Below are 21878 nucleotides of genomic sequence, written 5' to 3'. Positions count from 1 at the left end.
TTCCTCAATATTTTTACATAACAAATGCCTGCTGACCCTCCCATCCTGCTGTTGAGTTTCTGACTCTACAAGTGAAGAAAACAATTTTATCACTTCCATATGGTTATCTAGATATGCCAATACCACATATTAAAATGTCTGTTTTTTGGGTAGCCCCCTGGCTCACTTGGGAGAGTGCGGCGCTGGTAGCACTGAGGCTATGGGTTGAGATCTTATACCGGGATGGCTGGTGCACTCGCTGGCTGAGCGTGGTGCAGACAACACCGTGCGAAGGGTCACAATCCTCTTACCAGTCAAAAGAAAAAAGCCTATTTTTCTTCAGCTGATTTTTACTGTATCACAGATGTCCACTGCAGCGGGGTCTGTTTCTGGATTTCTGTCCCATCCCGTGGTTGGTCTGTGTCCTTGGGCTGGTACCCTACTGAATAATGACAGGACTTGCTCTGCCCTCTCACTGTGCCCTTCACTGCTCTTCTCCTTAGGATTTCCCTGCTTCATGCTCATTCTTCTGAATTAACTTTATATTCACCTCGAAGACATCTCTTTAAAGATCTACAAATACTTGTTTTTCTTTCTGCAGTGTAAATATGCCCAGTATCATCAACTTTTGGAGTGATTTCCAGGCCACTCATTCTCCCTGTCCTTTTCCATGAGTCAGTAACCTTAAAATGTGGGACCCAGGACTGGACCCACTAACATAGTGGTGATGATGGCATGACTGTGGCAGGATAGGCTTTTTAAAGGGGTGTCACCAGAATGGGAGGCCGCGTGAGCAGCTGGAGCTTGGGCAGACAGAGTCAGCAGAGGATGGAGGGCGCGCGGCGGCTCCTTTTCTGTACGGACGGGAGGGCAGCCGGGGGTCTCGGCACTTTGTGACATAGGGGCCAGTTCTGGGCAGCTTTAGAGGCCTGCCTTCCTCCTGTACCCTGGCCCTGGCACATGGTCCTCTCCCGGTAGCCCACTTGCTCCCTAACTCTGGCCCCTTGTGTCGCCCATCCTCGCAGCTGCTATGGCAGGAGACCCCATTAGTTGCCTCCCCCACTTGGAGGCTTCTGCTCGGCTGCCGCGCTCACCCCCGCGCTGCTCCATGGTTGGTTCCTTCCACAGAGGCCCCGCCCTCGCGGTGTTCACAGTGTTCACTATTGTCACCATGGTAACAGGGTTCTCAGTGTTCTGTGGCCAAAGAGCTGGCCACGGGGCAGACTGAGTTCAGTCTCCTCTGTGAGCCGGTCTTCATTAGAGGAGACGAGTCGTGTGCCGTTCCGCAGCGAAGCGTCTCACCCGCTGCCTGTTCATACGTGATGGAGGCAGTCCCTGCCATTGTGCCTCCTGTAGCCACGTTGGACAGGACACTTTGGGGACCCCTGTCAGTGCTGTATACAACCCTCACAGCCAAGCTGCTGGAGGTGACCATCCACGTTCCCACGGAGGGACCCCAGTTCTGGCAGGCGGGTGGACGAGTTCTGAGCAGAGAGGGTGCCCTGATCGACCTGGCCAAGGAAATGGATCGTGTCAGGCCTGAGGCAGGCAGTACATTGCTGTGCTGTTTAGGGAGGCTAGTGGGAGTGTATTTCATGTTTCATCACTTGCTCATTTCTTACTGAACAGTTAGAAGTGACAGACACTGTGTTGTGTTTAAAGCCACTATCCAAACACTGAGAGCCAGTGCGTCTTTTCCCAGTAACCACTGGCACTGTTGGGGGATGCAATCAGTATGGTAGTTAACTCGGGTTCTTGTAGAGGGCAGCAAAAACAGTGTGGAGCAGGTAGGTGTTTGATGGACTATCTCCCAGGAAACATTTGAAATTAAGGTGCCGAGTTGTATAGAAGACAGTTAAATTCAGGATTGATTTAGACCAGTTACCAGGAGCTATCTGACTTAGCATGTGTCCTTTATGTAAGAGTAGAATAAAATTAAAGTTTAAATTTTGAGAGGAATAACACATCCATTACCATCATATTGGTTTTATTTGCAGCCATGAAAGTTGATTACTTTCACTGGATTTAAATTTTTTCTCTTATGTGGGTTTTTTTTTTTTGTTTTTCTTTTTGTTTTTTTAAGTAACATAAACCACTTAACCAAGAGAAAATGTGTGATCCAGAGGGACTCTAGCCATGTGTTGGACAAAATGATGTGGCAGGGTCTCTGCTAACTGGAAATATATGATCAACTTAAAGACATTTAGACTTGTAATACTTAAAAACACTACTAGTCAAAAGAGAAATGAGACGGCCAACATCATGTCTTTTTTGAAGCAGTAAGAGCCATTGAAGCTTTTTGGGGGGTAGTTATCTGGTGGAGTTTGGCATAGAATTTCTATGGCTGACTCTTTCTGACTGCATTATTGCAAATTTCTTTAAGGCTTCCCATTATTTCTAATATGTCTATTTCAGTTTGTTGCTACATTGCCTGATGATGTTCAGCCTGGGCCAGATTTCTATGGACTGCCATGGGAACCTGTACTTATAACAGCCTTCCTGGGAATTGTTTCATTTGGTGTATTCTTCTGGAGAACTGTCCTTGTTGTGAGTAAATTAATTTATACTTTAACTCATAAATGCAAGGGATGTTTTATAATCACTGGCCCTTTTATTTGCTTCTTTTTCAGTAACATAAATGGTAATTAATGATTATAGTTCAAGCTAACCTTCTACAATAGTGTAATCTTTCTGTTTTAGACTTACGCGCACAAAATAAAGTGTATAAATTCAAGTGGCAAAGTTCAATTTATGAATCCCTTATATCAAAACCTAAAGATTAAGAATGAGGAGGGTGCACATATGCACTGTTAGTAGAATTGGGAATTCATACAGCCACTCTGAAAAGTCGTTTAGTGATATGTATAAGAAGCCTTACAAATGGTCATATTCTTTTATATAGTATAATATCATGTCTAATTATCTGTCCTAAAGAAATTACCAATCATGCATTAAAGATCAAATACAAGGGCATTCAGTGGAAAAGAACTTATTAGAGTGAAAACTTGTCACAACCTAAATGATCCCTGTGGTAGGGGAATTGTTAAATTATTGTATATCCATATAATGGGATATAAGGTGGCTTTACATATTTCAAAGACATTGAGGAGACGAAAGTGCTCACAATTTAACATGAAGTGGAAAAAAGCAGAAACCAAGACGTCAAAGTACAGGTAAACTGTGCATTATATAAAACACATATGGACACTCGCACCCACCCAGAAAAAATAATGCAAGGAAATACAATAGAACGATAAAAATTCTTATATCTATGAGATGAAGTAAATTTTCAGTTTTTTCCCCTTACATATAGAAGTGTTTGCCAGATTTTCTGATTTGATCATGTGCTCAGAAAATATCTTATTTGGAAATACAAATTACATAATATTCAGACACTATTAAACTTTTGTATCCTTTTTTTCTGTACAGGATTTGACTTTCAGACATATATATGTATGTATATGTGTGTATACTCCTACATACTTTTTATTGTACTGTATGTCATTCTGCTTCACACTTGTTTCACATAATTGGGGGAAATTATTCTGTGTAAATGAACTGTGCAAATGAAAAGCTTTCATTTGAAACTTAACAGTTAAAGTGGCCAAAAGCATTGAATGCAATTCTTTCTCAAACTGAGTACTGTATTGTTTTATTAATTTCTTAACTATATTAAATTCAACATATTATTGTTAATAAGTTTCCTCCCCTTGCCCAATTGATTGTAAAATCACTCCTAAAAGAAGGATTTCTTTTGCCTGGATTCTCTAGCCTCATGAGGTTTTTCCTTAGATAAAAGGAAAAGGGGAGAATAAAAGTGTGAACAGAAGGGGAAAAGGTGAAAACATTTTATATTTCCTACTCTTCTCTCTCCCATTTATAAAAACTTTAACACCTGTTTTGATTTGCACAAGGTTATGTAGTCTCTTTGTCCTGTTGCTTCTCAGCCTTGGCATTTGCCTTTTGGAAACCTGGGCCCTACGTAACTTTTCGTTTGGCTGAAAGGGAGCAAAGGAAGCTTACTCTCTCTTTAGCTAGGCTGTGACAGTAGAGAAATAGTCATTTCTTTCCACGTTGGAATTTTCTGAATGCATTTTCCTGGAACAGCATTCTTGTAAGTGGTGTTTAGATACTGTACTAATAATGAGGTACCATGGATGATTTTGTGGACCGGTCTGAAAATCCCATCACCATTTATAACATTTGAAAGGAGAAACGTATTTGGAGTTCTAAAGAAATATAGTAGTAATTTTTTTAAATTAGTTACTGCTTAGATTTTATTATCCTGTAAATTTAGAGCTGTCTTCAGGGGGTGATTTAGTTTTTGCCCGTTTTGAAAGATGTTAGCTGTTATTTCTCTGTCTCTTCTGCATTTTGCTCTAGCAGTCTTCCCTTCCCTTTCAGATGTATGATCACTGTTTATAGTGGCCTGGGAAAATTAAACGATCTAACTCATGAGATTTTTTTGTGTGTGTCTAAATGCCCTGTTTATTTGGCAGACAATGTTCAGAAATGTACAGACAATTTGTAGGCTGAGAAATCTCTGTGGAGTTGTTACTTCACAACTACACTTCACAAAAGCAGTTATGACAGCTTCTCAGCACATTAACCAGTCATTTTTTGTTTGAAGTGAACACAGAGAGAATGGATTATAAGGCCTATTTCTCTAACTCACCATCAACTTCTTTTGCTCTAATCTTTAAGAACAAGTGGAGCCTTCACTTGATCAGCCACCTCCTTGCTGCTCAGCACCTTGACAATAGCAGGAATAAACTCAAAGCCGGTCCCAGGACCTCGGCTTGTAAGAATCAGGCTGTCCTTTTCCACACGAGTCTGAATGGCTGTAATGACTTCCATTTATCATTTTGTTTTTAGCAAGTGGCTATGTTGTAACTTTGCTTTCAAAACCTACTTCATGGGCCAACAGAGCAATAGGACCTGCACAGATGGCAGCTATGAGGCCCTTCCTCTTTTCTTGTTCCTTCAGTGTCTCTTTCCCAGCAGCAGAGTCAGATAAATTCTGTGCACCCAGATTACCTCCTGGAGAACCACCACATTATATGGTCCTTGTTTTTTTGGCACCTTCAAGACTGGCATCAGGACAAATGACAACATCATGGCTACACTGTACGGGGTCTTTTCCAGCCAGATGTGCAATGGTGACCTTAATCCCAACTCATCTCATGACATCTACAGGGATGACTGTCTCCATTTCCTCTGCTCTTTTAGCCAGGATAACCAGAGCTCTTTTTCAAGGTCCGGTAATATTTTTAGATAATATTTTTAAAGACCCAAACCTGACTGAAAGGGACCACACACCCAGAAGTATTTCTAAATTCAGCCAACAGCCAACTTTGAATAAGATTTCAAAGATGTTTTCTGTTGAATGAAAGAGGCATATCTTAGTACAAAGATTATAACTTTAATTTTGTTTCCTCAGACTCTTTTTGAACAATCATTGTTTCTAGACCTCATCTTGACTATTTTGGGTTATTAAATAAATGATTTTAGGTAAATAAGCATTAGGATATTATGAAATATTAGTCTTTTCTGTTCTAAAATTGTGTTCATTTTGTAAAATTGGTGCTCATGTAATAGATATATAAACATATCTTTAGCTGCAAGGTATATTTACCTTAGTGCTTTTTTCTCTCAAGACTATTTATGAAGTATCGCCACCAATTATATTTGAAATTCTTTCTAACCTTTTCTTTTTTTTAATCCTATGAATTCATTAGGCTGAGTCAAACCATTATAAAACTCTCACTTGGTTATGATTTTTCACCGTTATATTACGAACTATATATTTTTATTAATAAAATGTTTAACATCAAATTTAATTTTATTTCTCTCTCTTCCAGGTAAAGAGTAGAGTTTATCAAGGTAAAATTTTAGACTTATTTTATCTTTGGTAGTGTTTCCTCTGTATTGGTGTTTGTCATGAGTTTTATACAAGCTAGAAGTAGATATAATGACTTCTTATGTCTGATTGACTTATTAGCTCCCGAAAGTTTTAGTTTTCCTGAGGTGCTAGGTTGGATGATGGAGTAGATGGTGGTGATAACAATGGATAGGAGATGAGGATGAGTTAATTGTGGGACTAGAGAGAAGATGAGTAGTTTAATTTGGGGCAGCCTGACTTTAAATGTTGATGCAATGCAGATTTATTACAGGTGAACAACGTTCCTGTGCTAATGATTTAAACAATACATGAAACATTTATTAAACTAGATAATTTGAGGAATAGAAATATCAATCAATATATTTGCATTTTCATTCTGTTTCTTTTTGTAAATAACATGTATTTGAAGGGATCCCATTTTCTGAGAAGAAATGTGCTTCATGCAGAAAGGAACATCAAGCTATAACGTTTTACTATATTTCCAATTTATGAAATATATTTAAACTAGAATCTCATTTAAATAACCATTCTATTATAAGAATATTTTTCTTAAATTTTAATAATATTTTTATATCCTTATTGCTGTAAACTACAGATTGCTCTTTAAAAAGTCATAAAAGTTTTGAAAAGAAGTTCTTTTTCCTCATAGTGTCAAGTAACATGTCTTTGCTGCTAATACATTGGGTAACAATTTTATTTAGTGACGTATTGATTTTTGCCCCCTTTTTAGTCACTGAACAGCAGATTTCTGACAAGGTGAAAAACATCACAAGAGAAAATAGAGAACTTGTTCAAAAGTTGTCAGACTATGAACAGAAGGTATAATGATTTTTTTAGTTTTGTTCCCCATTGTTCCCGCTTGAATTATTTCTGCCTGTTTTACAGTTACTATAAATTTAGTTATTATACTATTGTTAAATCATATTTTCTTATTATTTGCTACCAACCATTCAGATCTTAAGCAGTCATCATATGTGTAAAGCACTGTTTCGTTCTGGAAGGGGTCACTTATTTGGAAATAAGTTTTGGTAGAACTATAACTTATATTTTTTATTCTGAATGCTTTATTTTATATAGATCAAGGAATCAAAGAAATATATTCAAGAAACCAAGAAACAAAATATGATTCTTCGCGATGAAGCGATTAAATATAAGGTAAAATTCCCTTCTTGGGATTACATTCTGAAAACAGAAGTTAAAGTAATGAGTAATTATTACTAATCTTAATATCTTTTTTTGTAGGATAAAATCAAGACACTTGAAAAAACTAGTAAAATTCTGGATGAAACAGTTAAAAGTCTTCGTGTTATGTTAGAATCTGAGCGAGAACATACTGTCAGGAATCAGGACTTGGTAAGAGTTTTGCTGCTAAGTGTCACTGTAGTGTAACACTTTTAAATATTCTGTATACTGCATGAGCTGAACACGATATTTTCCATGCTGTTATCTAAATTAAGAGTGGGAGTCAGAGAAGTTGAACCTACTTCTGTCCATTTTTGAGGAATTTTAAGGACTAATATAATTTAAAGTGGTTTTATGGAAGTATTTTTGTCCTCAGCTCTGTGTAATTTTCATATTACTTGGTTCTGTCCTCTGAAGCATATACAGCAACCAAGAAACTGTGACTGTGACAACTGTAACAGTCCTTACATTTGGTTCTGTAAGTTCTTTTTCAGTTAACTTTTTAGATTTAGAATTACATGAAAGTTGCAAAGACAGTAGAGAGGCTTCCTGTATGTCAGACACCCAGTTGAGCTTGACCACCTAGCAAAGGTAGTCGTGCCAAGTTTTTCTGTTATGAAATTACTCTTTTTCCAACTTTTATATACTGGACTCTTTGGAAGGAAGTTACCCACAGTCCAAGAGGGGAGAGTTATGCCCCACCTCCTTGAAGAGCCAGTATCTTCATAAATTGTTTGGAATTTCTTCTGTATGTGAAATTTATCTTATCTCCCTCAAATCCTGCCATTTTTAATTCAGGCAAGAGAATTTTTAAAGTGTTCTTGGGTTTGTTTCTTTGTTTGTTTGTTTTCTCTGCCATTAGAAAAAAATGACTGATTTGAATTGGTTTACTTGAAACTTTGTTCTTTTTCTGTGCTTTCACCTTTCTGTCTGGTCATCTACTACATTATCTCATAACAAGGAAGGTTGTGGATGTCATGAAATATTTGTGCACTCAATTATGGTTCTGCTTTAAGTTCTTGATTTTTCCCCTATGCCAAAATTGGTTCACATGCTTTTACCTGAAACATACAGGATGGCAGGGGGATACGTTTTGTTATTGTTTCTTCTTTTTGGCACATATCCTGATGTTCCTACTAAAATTCTAATATATGTTTTGTGTTCTGTTTCCACATGGCAGATATTAGAAAACAGGAAATCTATAGAGAAGTTAAACAATGTTATTTGCATGAACGCTTCAGAATTTGCAGAGGTAAAGCTGACTACACTTCCTACGGAATAGTTATACTATGTTTTAGTTTTGTTGAGGAGCAAAACTGTGATGTGTGCTGAAATATGCAGAAAATGAAAACTACATTATTTCTGGTTGGGAAATTGTAACGTGCTTGTCCTTTCGAATTAATTCACTGATAGGAATGTTTTCACATTAGGTTCAAATTGCTATTAAAGAAGATCAGCTTAGTGAAGAGAAGATGAAGTCTGAATGCCACCGGGTTCAAGAAGAAAATGCTAGGCTTAAGAAGAAGAAAGAGCAGGTAAAAAAAAATAATGGATATCTTAGGTCATGTAATCTAGACAACCAAATACCATTGCCTCATGAATATTTTTTCTCAGATTGTTTTTTAAGGTAATGAAATGAGCATGCAGAATTCTGTACATGGATATGCAAAGTTAAAACTCTGCTTCCAGAACTGAGTGCATGTCTACAATCTTATCTGTTCCAGAGCTCCTGTTCTGTACAATTTATGATCAGAGTGTTTAGACTTTGTCTTATCAAACATTAACCAACTACTAAATTGAGTAGCTTCAAAGGTGTAATAGATTGGCTTTTTAGACCAAAGAAGTAGGTATTTTTTAACCCTTCTTCGAGTAATTAACTGCTTCATTGGCCAAGGGAAGGTTACATAATCAAGAGTCTGGACTTGGGAGACGATAGGACATGCTCTTCCATTCCTACTGGAAGTGAGTTATTTGAATTGGCCCCAATTTTCTGAAGGATACAGTGAACTGGATCAACTTCCTTGACAGATCTGGTGTTCATGCTATAGCTCTGAATGTTAAGACCACTCTCCACTTTCCTTTAGCAAGGGTTTTAACCCATAGTCACAGGTCAGGGAGGGGCTTAGTTTCTTACTTCCCAGTCTCTTTCACATAGTTCTCATGTCTTCAGTGCAAAAGCCCTAACCTGTGGGAATTCACGTTTGACCTTTCAGTTGCAGCAGGAAATCAGAGACTGGAGTAAATCACATGATGAACTCAGTGAGCAAATCCAATCCTTTAAGAAGTCTCAGAAAGATTTACAAGTAGCTATTACTCACAAAGATGATAATATTAATGTAAGTTCATTCTCATGAATACATGCTTAATTCTCATGAATTCTCATGAAATTTGCTGGATTAAATTTGAGAGGCTCTTACGGATCCCCTTTTGCTTCTTTTCTAGGCTTTGACTAATTTCATTACACAGTTGAATCAGTTAGAGTATGAGTCTGAATCTGAGAGTCAAAATAAAGGAGGAAAGGAGTCAGATGAATTAGCAAATGCAGAGGTGGGAGGTAAGATCAGTCTCAGGAAGTTGGACCCCTTGTTGCCTTCCTGTCTTTAATTTAGTACACTGATGCTGCTTCTCCGCTGGCTGAATTTCCTCTTAAGCTTTACAGTCATAGAAACATATCATTAGATTTCTATATAGGTCTATTTGCATTGGGCACAGGTGGTTTGCTGGGTGTGATATAGCAATTGGAATGCAAAGAACACTGAACTTTTTTTCCATCCCATTGAGAACTAGTTGATATGCATTAGAACTGTATGGGTCATGTTTTATACCTCTAAGTATTGAACACATGCAATAGGAGAAACTTGTTTCTCAGCTTCAGAGAGATGGCATATGATTTTAATACTCATCTGTGTAGCTGTGCGGTTTTAAGGCTTACAACCAGTTTTAAGAGTACTAAGGTGGTTGGAGCTATAAACTAACTTAGGCTGTGACAGTGGAGGCTAAAGTGTAGCAGTGTTTGCTGATGAAGAAAATGTTTCTAAACACAGTTTCCCAAGTTGGCTACTGCTTGCATTAGTGGTTGTTTTAAACCACACCTGATAACAGATCCTGGGGGAGAACAGAGGAGTGACTCTTTCTAAAATAAGACACTTACCCAAGCAGAGATCTGAAACAGAAGACAGAGCTTCATCTCAGATATTTCTTCTTGCTCAAAAACAGCATGGATAACATTTTTATTGTACATACTAGGAATTTACTTTTTAATTATATGTCTCTCTTAAAAGTCAATTAGTCTCATTAGTTTTGTTGGTTAATTTGCTTTTTTCTATTAGTATTTGAACACGATAATTTTGTAGTTTTGAGGAAGTCAAGAAAATGTTAGTTAAAAAAGCAAGGGAAGAAAAAGCAATTAAAACCTTCTGTTTTTTAGGTAATCAAAATGGGAAAATGAAAACTCGAATTAAGCAGATGATGGGCGTCTCTCAGGTATAATACTTTTTATAGAGTCCCATAAGTGCTTGGGAATACTAACGATGACTCACTTTTAAGAATACTTCTCTCTTGTGCACATTTTAGACACAAACTACAATATCAGTAGTTGAAGAAGATCTAAAACTCTTACAATTTAAGCTAAGAGCCTCCATGTCCACAAAATGGAACCTGCAAGGTAGGTTGCTTCTTGAAAAGAAAGCACCACATATTGGAAAGATACAAAATATCATTGGGAAGACGAGGAATGGCTTTCTGCTTTGCCCTTCTCACCCCTGTCGGCACCGCCTTCTCAACCACGTTCTGACGTCCTTGTGCACACACATAGAGCTCAACTGTTTTATCCTTTACAGATGGAATAAAGCAATTAGAAAAGGACTGCAGTTCACTGCAGTCTGCCAAAGCTGGACTGGAGGATGAATGTAAAACCCTGAGACAGAAAGTGGAGATTTTGAGTGAACTATACCAGCAGAATGAGATGGCTCTGCAAAAGTAAGATTTTCATTGTTAGTTGTTAACACAATTGTCATGACTAAATGTGTATACTAATGTAGATAATTTTATCTTAAAGATTATTTATGGCTTTTTCCACCTGTGATTAGTATGTGTTGTCTTTCCTTCTTTGCATTTTTTTCCCCAGAACTTGCATTTTTCTTTCTGTTCTGACCAGGCATCAGCAATTGTTGCCTGTAATTCATGTGAGGGGCGCGGTTTACTGGTAGCAGCGGCTGCTGCTGCACACGTGCTTCTTTTCTGCAGATGCACACCCTGTCTGTAGTCCACCACTTCCTCCATTTGCCTTTCTTTGTGGTCATTTATGTAATTCTGATTAGTCTTACATTTCTTTTACTAGTGCTTGATATAGTCTCTTCAAATTCCAGGTGATTTGTACAACATGTTTTTTGTAGAATAATAACTTCAAATGAATATATAGTTACTGAAAGTAACGGAATTAATAAAATCAAATATTCAGACTAATCATGATGTAATTATGGTAAGGATGTTAGGAGTTTTGAATACAGAAATATCTGTTTGGTGTGTATATTTAGCTATTAAACTTTTGAAATATACATCTCAAATTTGGAGCTAAGTATCTCTCAAAAGATGTATTTTTGTAGTCAATTTTGTGGTTTTTCTCCACAAAAATATTTGAATTCCTAAAAATAGCTTGTCTGTGGCATTGCTATTTGTGTTTACTCTTACACTCTACTCAGTCTGGGAGAAGGCCTGTATTGCTGAATAAAGCTAACTTCTTAAAAAGTGCTTGTACTGCCTGATTCCATTAAACACTGAAAGCACACCGTTAACTTTCTCTAATTCTTCGCTCATCAAGTAACCAATTTAAATTTCTGAATTTTGTTCAGGCCAGCTCTAACAACCTGGCCCACTTGAGAGAAACATTCCTCTTTTTATTACCTTTTCTAAGAATAAGCATGTCTCTGCCCTAATAGTAGGGTGAATCATGTAAGTGACAGTTTTTCTTCAGGACTCGGGCACTGTGGCACTATTTTATTCAGCTCCTCCAGCCTCCTTTCAGTCACCATGTCTGGTCTGTATTCTACTGTCCTCTCTCAAAGCCACTATGTTAGTTCAGGCACATGTCATCTTTTCTGCCAGTCCCCTAACTAATCACCTGTCTTCAGACTCCCTTTCTTATGCAACTTCCTCCACACTCTGATCAATTTTCTTGAAGCTCCAAGAGTGAATATCCTAAAATACAAGTGGGTCCATTTCATTATGTGCCTAAACTCTGTCAAGGATACCCCATTCTCTTCAGTATCCATGTTGGACTCCTCAGCAGGTATAGAGGTTGCTCCCCTTACATGGCCCCGAGCTGCCTCTCCAGGTCCATTTCCTGTAGCTCCTTCGGATGCTTCCTGACCTACAGCCACACACAGTACAGTCCCTTCATACCACTCCACGGCTCCTTGTCATGTGTGTGGTTTTCTCCGTAGCAAAACTGTATTCTAACTCTATTTCCACCTGCCAATCTCCTGCTTACTCAAATGTTTATGCTCCTTAAAATCTTTTCTGGAGGGAGTGGTGGCATAAATAGCCATAGACACTGGGTGAGTACTCATTTTATTCTTATAAATGAGTAACTGTTAAATATGTGTTTGAGTTTAAATCTACATATTGGTATTTGCTTTCCGTTTGTTGGTTTCTACTGTGTTTCTTTTCTTCTTCCTCTTGAATTGTTTGAACATTTTAAATTATTCTCTTCCCTTGTTTAAGCTTGGTAGTTAGTTACAGGTCATCTTGCTCATCTTGTAATGACATTTTGGTCAATGATGCACCACATGTATGATGGTAGGCCCACAGATTATAGATGTGTAGTAGGCTATAGCATTTAGGTTTGTGTACGTACACAGTCTGGTGTTTACACAGTGATGAAATCACTTAGCAATGCATTTATCAGAATGTATCCCTGTTAATTGCCACGTGACCATAGCTTAAAAGACCACAAAATTATATCCCAGACTTATCAAAAAGTCTGACATAAATTAATAGATTTACCTCTTTCTGGGCTTTATTTCCATCCTGACTTAGGTGCTTCTGTGCTAGTGTATTTTAGTATCCTGTATACCTCAAACTCCACAAGACTTTTTTGTCTTTCACAGTGCTGTCCTGCAGTGTTCATTCAATTTACACACATATTTATTGTCCCTGTAGTTCTTTATTCACCTACATCTTTGGTCTTACATTTGGGATCACTTTCATTCTACTGGAACATCCTTTAGAAACAGATTTGATGAGTTTACCTTTGTATCAGATGTCTTTATTATGATTCCATTTTTAAAATATCTTTCTGCTGGCTGTAGAATTTTTCGCAGTTATTGAATTTCAGCACTTTAAAGATAACCAATTGCTTATTTTCTGGTTTTAAAGTTTCCCTGAGGAATCTGTCATCATTCTTATTTCCCCTCTTTCAAATGTTTCACCCCTGTCCTAGCACCTTCAGTCATATTTCTTTTTGGTTTTCAGCAGTTTTATGGGGAGGTGCCCAAGAGTGGGGTTTTCGTTTTCCCCCTTTCTCTGTCTCTCTTTTGCATTCCTGCTGCTTGGGTGATGAACACCTCTTGAATTTGGAGGTATTTTTTTTTCCGTATTAATTTTGCCTCAGTTTGTCTTCTCCTGAGATACCAATTAAACATGTCAGGCTTTTTGAAAATTATTTCCTCTATCTCCTGCATTCTCAATTTGCTTCATTCTGGATGTTTTGTTTTACCTGTCTTCCAACGTACGAAAATCTCACTTCAGTTATGAAACCTGATGCTAAACTCAGTCATTGAGTTCTTAATTTCAATTACTATTATTCATTTTATAATTTCTAATCCTCTGCTGAAATTCTTGACCTTCATTTTCACTTCCTTGAATATGTAAGGCAAAATAATTTAAAAATCTGGGTAAAAATAATTCCATTATGTGAAGCCATTGAGTCCATTTCTCTTGTATTTTAGATTTTGATCACATTGTCTTGTCTTGTGGAGTGCCTGCTCAGTTTAGATTGAGTGACAATTATGATAATGATAAAGGAAATTTGAGGCCTAGGATGGTGTGATCTTCCCACCGGAAATATTTGAGGTTATTTCTAGCAAGTCCTCATCACCTAATCCAGTCAGCAGTTAAGGTCATTCAAAAATGTCATAGTTTCTTCAAAGGACATTGTATTAACAGTTTAATATTCCACGCATCCAGCACTTTTTACTCTCAGCTCAAAGCCCAGGGCTTTTAATAGAGTTCCCCCATCTCCAGCAGCCCAGAACTCCACCTCTTTTTTATTTGAACCAGAGATCTGTTGGAAGCTATGTTCAGATTCCTTATCTCTCTGCACTGTCTTCAATGTGTGGATGAACCTAGGGGAAGAGTGGCTTAAAATGCCAGTCTTACTTGTAATTGTGAGATCCTTTTTCCTACAGGATCTTGGCCATACACATGTACCTTTCATGCCTTATCAGCTCTCTGATGCCTTCAAGCACAGTCTTTCTATTTTTGTCTAGATTTTCTCATTGTTCTCAGACTAACTCATCCACTATTGGAAGCAAAATTCTCACTGGTATTTCTTCAAGTCTCAGTTTTTTCACATTTCTTACTAAACCAGAGTTAGGGAGGGATTGTTCAGTTCTTATATATATCTTTTATACGTTAAACTGTGAGCTCCTTTTTTTTACTGTGGGTATAGTACTTTACCCATACTTTTATCTTAGCACCTTACAAAGTGACTGCTGTATTATAGCCACACGTAAAATATTTCCTAAAGTACTGCATGAGCAGTTATAAAAAAATACGTAAACCTTATTCTTTGGTGTTAGTAAACTTTTTTTTACTATAGCTCTTCTAATTTTGCTTCTGATTCATAGAAAGTTAACTTTCAATTTAAGTATCATGAATCAGAACTATGGGTAAAGAAGTACAAAGGTTACTAGAAAATGGCATTTTTAAACCATTAAATGTTGCTCCCTTTACAATCTATGTTATAGTCGATTGACATCATGAACTTCAAAGTTATTAGGTTGAAACCAGTTTCTAGTAGATATCACCCTGATTATGGGACCGTTTGGATTCTTTTTCTGTTCAATAAACATTGCCAATACTCAGATTGGCCTCTTTCCTTAATCATGATTCCATCGAAGTAGGTAGTAGGAGTTCCACACCTGACATGTGAAAATGTTCTCCCGTTAATTGCATAGTTACATGACATGTTCCAAGGGCTCTTTCGCTGACTACCTTTATCATGTCTTGGTTTCAGAAACAGTTCACCCATAACAAAATAAGAAATGTAACTAGTGGTCTTTCCATGGTAGAAATAAGAGAATTAATTCTCTCTTGCTTATCCCAAATAAGCTTAGCTATGCTCGGTTGATTTGACTGGGTCTCCACACTGAAGTAACGTGAGCTTTCTTCATGTCCAGCACAAGAGATTGCCCACTGTGTTTTTACATCTGTTTTGTTCATTAGTGAGCAGAGAATTATGAGTTAGAATATGCAGGTGATTCTCAAACAGGCCATAGTTTGATTTTTATCCCTAAATGGCAGGTTTGAATTCCTTCTTAGACTCTGTATGTCTGTGTATTTTTGGGAGTAGGATGGGAAGTGACATTTGAATAGAGATTTCAGCTAGACTGCTGGGAAGAAAGAGAAACACTTTCACTTGACAACCCATTTTATCTTAGGAAATTGAGTGAAGAAGAGTATGAGCGGCAAGAAAGAGAGCAGCAGCTGTCAACTGCAGATGAGAAGGTGGTTTTGGCCGCAGAGGAAGTAAAAACTTACAAGTGAGTTCAGCTTCTAAAGGTGGTGTCAATGGCTAATGAAACTAGTGTTAGTTTTTTTATAACCATCTTTACATTGTGTAGAAGAGAATAATTGTACAGAAGCATAAATGCCAGTGGGCATGAATACCTTCAGTTCTCACAAGAGAAAAAGTAAATTTTATACCCAGTGCTGGCAAGACTGTATGTAAGGGAACTTGGTTAATGCAAACAGTTTGGGGGAGAGGGGAGTATATATTGCAGTGATTCTATAAGAGACCAATTTGTTATAGGATGTATCAAAAGCGATTAAAGTTACTGTGCCATTTGATAGATGCAGTAGTCATAATTCTTGGAAGTTTTCTGATAAGGGGGTAAAAAAGCTTTATCAAAGAAGATATTAATAGAATTATCTGGGAACATATTGAAGAACATATAAGGAAACTATAATTTATCAACTCATAATCTCCATCGACTAAGAATTTCTAGCCATTAAATAATAAGGAAATTATGTAGCATTAGCTTTCAACATTCTTGTACTCTATTTATATAACCATGTAAATATGTTTTTATATGTATGGATGAAGTCTTTTAGGGTACAGTTCTTAAGAGTATTGGGAATGTGGCCAGGTTGTTTGAATTTTTATCCAGTTGTGCTTTAACTGGTAAAAACAAGTGTAATTCTTAGGCGCAGAATTGAAGAAATGGAGGAAGAATTGCAGAAATCAGAGTGCTCATTTAAAGATCAGGTAATAATTATACTGCCCTACAGTTGCAGAATTTTTTGGCATTGAATACAGACTGTTATAATGGCTATTATAATGAGTTCCAAAACATATTTTTTGATGTATGTTTTCAGATTGCTGCTCAGGAGAAAAAAGTGCATGCTAACTGGGTAAGCTTTTCTTTCTTTCCTTTACTTTGTGTGTAATCTACCACAACTGAATTTAAATATATTTTCTCTAACAGATAAGAATTCGCGATGCAGAAAGGGCTATAGCTGAAGAGAAAAGGGAAGCCGCTGACCTGAGACACAAGTCAGTGATTTTGATATCTCTATTTTTAATGCAGTTTAGTTTTTTAAAGGCTGTACTATGTGGTCTCTAATAAGGAATTGATTTCTATTTCACATTTAAGTCCATTCTTTCTCTATATTCAAGATTATTGGAAATAACTCAGAAGGTGGCACTGCTGAAAGAAGAGCCTGTGACTGTAAAACCAATGCCAGGAAGACCAAACACACAAAACCCTCCACGGAGAGGTGGGAAACATTTCGTAAAAAGCAGCATTCTGGTTTTTGGTGTAAAGTGTATATAAATTACTTTTTCTTTTGTGTGTAATAATTATGATGTCCTAGAAATAATTCCAAGAACTTACCAAAGAAAAAAAAGGTCTTAACGTGGTAACAAGACGCTGTCTTCTTCAGGTCCTCTGAGCCACAACGGCTCGTTTGGCCCATCCCCTGTGAGTGGTGGACAATGCTCCCCTCCACTGGCAGCAGAGCCACCCGGGAGGCCTCTCTCCGATACGCTCAACCGAAGAGATATGCCTAGAAGAGAATTTGGTGAGCATTCACATGTGACCTTGAAATAAACTTTTCAACAGTGCTCTTTCCCTCTTATTCAAGATTTCTAATGCAAATAACATTTTAGAATTTTGGGTCGATCCAGTAGACAGAAGCAAATTTCTTCATTTGTGTTGGTGGATAGTCTACTGCAAGATCTACTTTAGAACAGAAAGCATTTATTTATTATTTCTGTGGAGGTCCTTTTCTTGTTTTTTGTTTCTTTTAACTTTTTACTGGGAAGTAACACCCTACATCTTTAAATTTGAGGTTCCTCTCCTGAATATTATAAAACTAGCCTTAAAACTTTATAGTTTATGGAGGATATATACTTCTATATATCATCACTATAATCTGAAATACTGTACGTTTGTTTTAAAAATCCTAAATATGTCTATAATGCTAGGTAAGATATTGAGGTCCGATTATATAGTGAAACAAAGAAGCCTATAGAATTGTATCAAGCTTAAATGAAGTACAGGACCAGTGCTCCTAATGTGCAGGGTTTATTGCTGTTATTTCACTCCACAACCGTTCTTATTTTAATTCTTTAAGCCCGTGCATAAATTACAAGTGATTTCCCTTAATTGTATTGGGAGACCCATTTCTAATGCCACTTTCTATCTAGAGTTGAACCCAGGTCTGTCCACAATTGGTTTATTTCTTCTGAAAATATACATTCAAGAGCTCAGTTATCTCTTTCTCAAGGGTCAGTGGACAGGCCTCTGTCTCATTCTAATGGTCTTCTGAGGTGTCTGGGAAACCCTCTGCCTCTGGTAAGAGACCTAAGTGTGTTCAAAGAGTCTAAAGTCATGGTGGAAGGTGAGTGGAGGATTTTTTCACAGTATACAAGTCAAAATCAGTCTAAATAAATACTCTGGCCTTTCACAGACCCAGGATCTGGTCCAGCTGCCATGATAAACAGCAACTCAAGAAGCTCTTCCCCTTCTAAGGTGACAGACGGAGGCAAGGTAAATGCTACAGCTGTTGTGAATTACAATTAGGTATTTCAGGAACATTCAGCTTTTCCTACAGCACTCTCTCTTTGCCTCATCTTCTCTTTGTGTGTTCTACTGTTTATTTTTTAAAAAGCAAACTGTTCCCCAAGAGCCTGAAGGCCCTTCAGTTCCCAGCATTACTTCTTTGGCTGAGCATCCAGGAGCAGTAAGTACATAGAGGTCGAGGACTGGACTGGGCTTTTTCTTGGTGTATTTCTGGAAAGGATATGAGGAGTACTAATATACCTGGCTTTAAATTGCACTGCAGTACTGATCTCACTCTTGTCCTTGATTTGGGAATGTTGCTGAAATCTGACTAGTTGGTTGGCTGTTTTTTTCTCCACTTGCCTGTTTTGGTTAGACAACCTGTTCAGAGCATCTGCTATAATTGCAATTACCTTTAAAAATGTGAAAACTCATCATTTCAACTATATTGTGTGATTCAGTGTTGAATGCTCTTAGGCAAAGTAAATTCATTTTAAGTTGCAAAACCCATAGTTCTTATATTTTCATTAGGAAGACTGCTATTTAAAAATTTCTCCACTTCTACGCTAGGCAAAGCCCACTATGCTTTTTGGTTTTTTTTTTTAAAAGATGACTGGTAAGGAGGGCCGGCCCGTGGCTCACTCAGGAGAGTGCGGTGCTGATAAAGATGACTTGTAAGGGGATCTTAACCCTTTACTTGGTGTTGTCAGCACCACGCTCTCCAAGTGAGCTAACCGGCCATCCCTACATAGGGATCCGAACCCACGGCCTTCGTGTTATCAGCACCACACCCTCTCAATTGAACCACGGGCCAGCCCTGGCAAAGCCTACTTTGAATGATCTGAAATTACAGATTGATAACAGAAGAATGTTTGCTGCAAGTGAAATAGTAGTGAAAATCTGTAATTACCTGTTGATTCCGTTCCCAGCAATGGCTTTAAATTATGTTCACATAACTGTATTCTCTTGTTACTTCTGTTGCTGTTATAGCTGGTAAGTCTTCTGATCATACCTCATAGTGCTTCTCTATGTTGAAATCAAAGAAGTTTAAATATTTAGAGTTTCCAACCCAGTTTACCATAGGAAATGATTAGTCAGTATCTTATAATATATAGTATTTCTAATGAATGAAGGTAAATATTAGAGCTGTGCCTGCCTAATTGTATATATAACATTGTTTCTGTTGGAAGATACTTCTGAGTTCCAGGGCAGGACTCCAGGAACACATATCTCTTGAGAGATCTCTTTATCCAAGGGAAGCTTGGGTTAGACCCAAAAGCCCTTTGAGGTGGAAGACTTTAGAGAGAGTAGAGACCCCTTTGTTAGAGATGAGAAGCAGAGGTGGAAAGAGCAAGGGCTTGGAGGCAAACCTGGTATTGAATTCCAGCTTGGCCTCTTCCATGCTGGGGGACCTTCAGCAAATTATCTAAAACTCTGTTCTCCCATAATGAAAATAAGATGTTCATACTTAGAGATTTAGAGTTCTGAGAATTCAAGATATACGAAAGCCCTTCTGAAGGTACTCTGACTAGTAGCTATTAGGACATGTGTAGAGAAAGGATTTTTCATTCCTTTTTCTTCTCTGCATTCTTAATATGAAAATAAAGAGCTATTGTGGTGAATGGAGGGAGTGACTGCCTTAGAGGGACATCACAGTGTGTGTGGTGTGGCTTCTTCATTAATCAAGAGTCATCTCCATTGATAATCTTTGACAGTCCTCCAGCTTTTCCCTTCCATTCGCAGACACAAACAGTAATACGCTTACAGTGAGACCGTTCACTCCTGTGGCATCCCTATAACCTCTCTAAACTGTCAGTGAGAACAAACGGGGGAGGGATAGAATTTTGTTGCACTGATTCTGTTCTTTGGACAGGTGTCTGACATCTGCTTCTTTGGGTTTTACCTTTTACTGGTGTTGGTGCTTTTGTCTGTCCTACCGAAGTATTTTCAAAACTTGAATTGCTTCTATTCTGCAGGTTAATATGGCTCCTAAAGGCCCCCCACCTCGTTTTCCGGGGGTGCCCCCCATGAGCTCCCTCGTTGGAGGCCCCATCCCACCACCCATTCGATATGGACCACCTCCTCTCCTCTGCGGGCCTTTCTGGCCTCGGCCATTTCCTCCACCATTCGGTATGATGATTTGAATAGTAGTAACTGACTTGTAAAGCATATTCATCTTTTCTCTCTGTTCCTCGCTAAAACAGTTGCTATTGCAGGGCTTTGCAATACAAGGATAAAGCTGACTGAGTACATTTCAATTTTGGCTCAAGTTCTTAGGACACATGGAGTGCTCCACAGTCTCTCTGTACTAAGATGGCAGTAACTATCTCATCTAGAAAAGAAAAGGAGCTATTGATAGACAGATATCTGATTTCTGAAGCTGTATATTAAACACCCATGGCTATGTACCAGGCTCTGCAATGGATAGAAAGGTGGTTAAGACACATCCCTTAACTCAAGATGTCCTGTAGGTCACAGACACATAGATTCTACAACATAAAGCTTGTGATCACCCATAACAGAAGCATAAGAAATGGGTCACAGAACACAAAAGAACGAAAGGTTAAAGCCTCACTCCTCACTTGGGAATAGATGAGGAGTTTTGAAAGAGAAGGTAGGATGTAATAGCTATCCAGTGAATGTTGCTGATTTTCATTGCTGAAGCTAGAAGGTCTTCTCCAGCAGAGCAAGCACCTTGAATTTGATGGTGTTTGTTAGTTCTATGCTGAGCTATTGCATGAATTTTTACAGTAGTACACAATGGAGTTTCCTTTATCAAAATTTCTTTGTTGCAGGGAAGCCCTATTTCATAATCTGTCACTTTTGGTATGGTATTATGGTATGTCCAAGTACAAATTGAGCTCTTATGAGAAAAAGATGGCAAGACTGTATAGTGGAAAGAATGCAGGTGTGGAGCTGGGTAGAGCCATGTTTAAATCCTGCCCATGCTCCTTGGTGGCTGGCTGGCCAAAAGCATGTAACTTAAAAATGCTGAGTCTCAGTTTGCCTCATCTATAAAACTGGGATGCCACCAGTTGACGTTCTAAGGTTGTGAGAAATTAGAGAATAAGTTAATGTACCTGGAATCATCTTAATTTAGATATATTCCTAGGTATTTTTACATGACTGAATGTTTGTTTTCCAGGTCCTCATATGCGTCCACCACTAGACTGAAGAGAATATGCACCAGGCGTTCCACCTGGAAGATGGGACCTGCCTTTTGACCCTCGGGGATTTGGACCAGGACACACACCATTTACACCTTTTGGCTCTCTTGGCCCAAGAGAGTACTTTATTTCTGATAAATAATTTAGAATGTCATAAATATAAAAACATTTCCTGTGGAAATGCTTTAAGAACATGTATTTCCATTATTCTCTTTTTAGTATGCACCAGATAAATACATAACAAGGTGTTTATAATACTGTTATGCTAAAAATGTTTAACTAAAGATCAGTAAACTTTATCTCCCCTCTTGCTGAAGTTCTCTGTATTAATAGTTAATAAAGATTTGTTTTATTAATATTTCC

The 21878-nt window shown here is 37.9% G+C and overlaps 2 pseudogenes; one reads left to right on the top strand and one right to left on the bottom strand.

Moving 5' to 3' along the window:
- Positions 1 to 1301: 1301 nt before the first annotated feature.
- Positions 1302 to 21657, top strand: LOC134390205 (transport and Golgi organization protein 1 homolog; annotated as a pseudogene).
- Positions 4672 to 5454, bottom strand: LOC134390875 (Parkinson disease protein 7 homolog; annotated as a pseudogene).
- Positions 21658 to 21878: the final 221 nt, after the last annotated feature.

This window comes from Cynocephalus volans, chromosome 11 (genome assembly GCF_027409185.1).
Source record: "Cynocephalus volans isolate mCynVol1 chromosome 11, mCynVol1.pri, whole genome shotgun sequence".
NCBI lineage: Eukaryota > Metazoa > Chordata > Mammalia > Dermoptera > Cynocephalidae > Cynocephalus > Cynocephalus volans.
The sequence above is the reverse complement of the archived record's forward strand: the minus strand, read 5'-3'. Positions and strand labels throughout refer to the sequence as shown.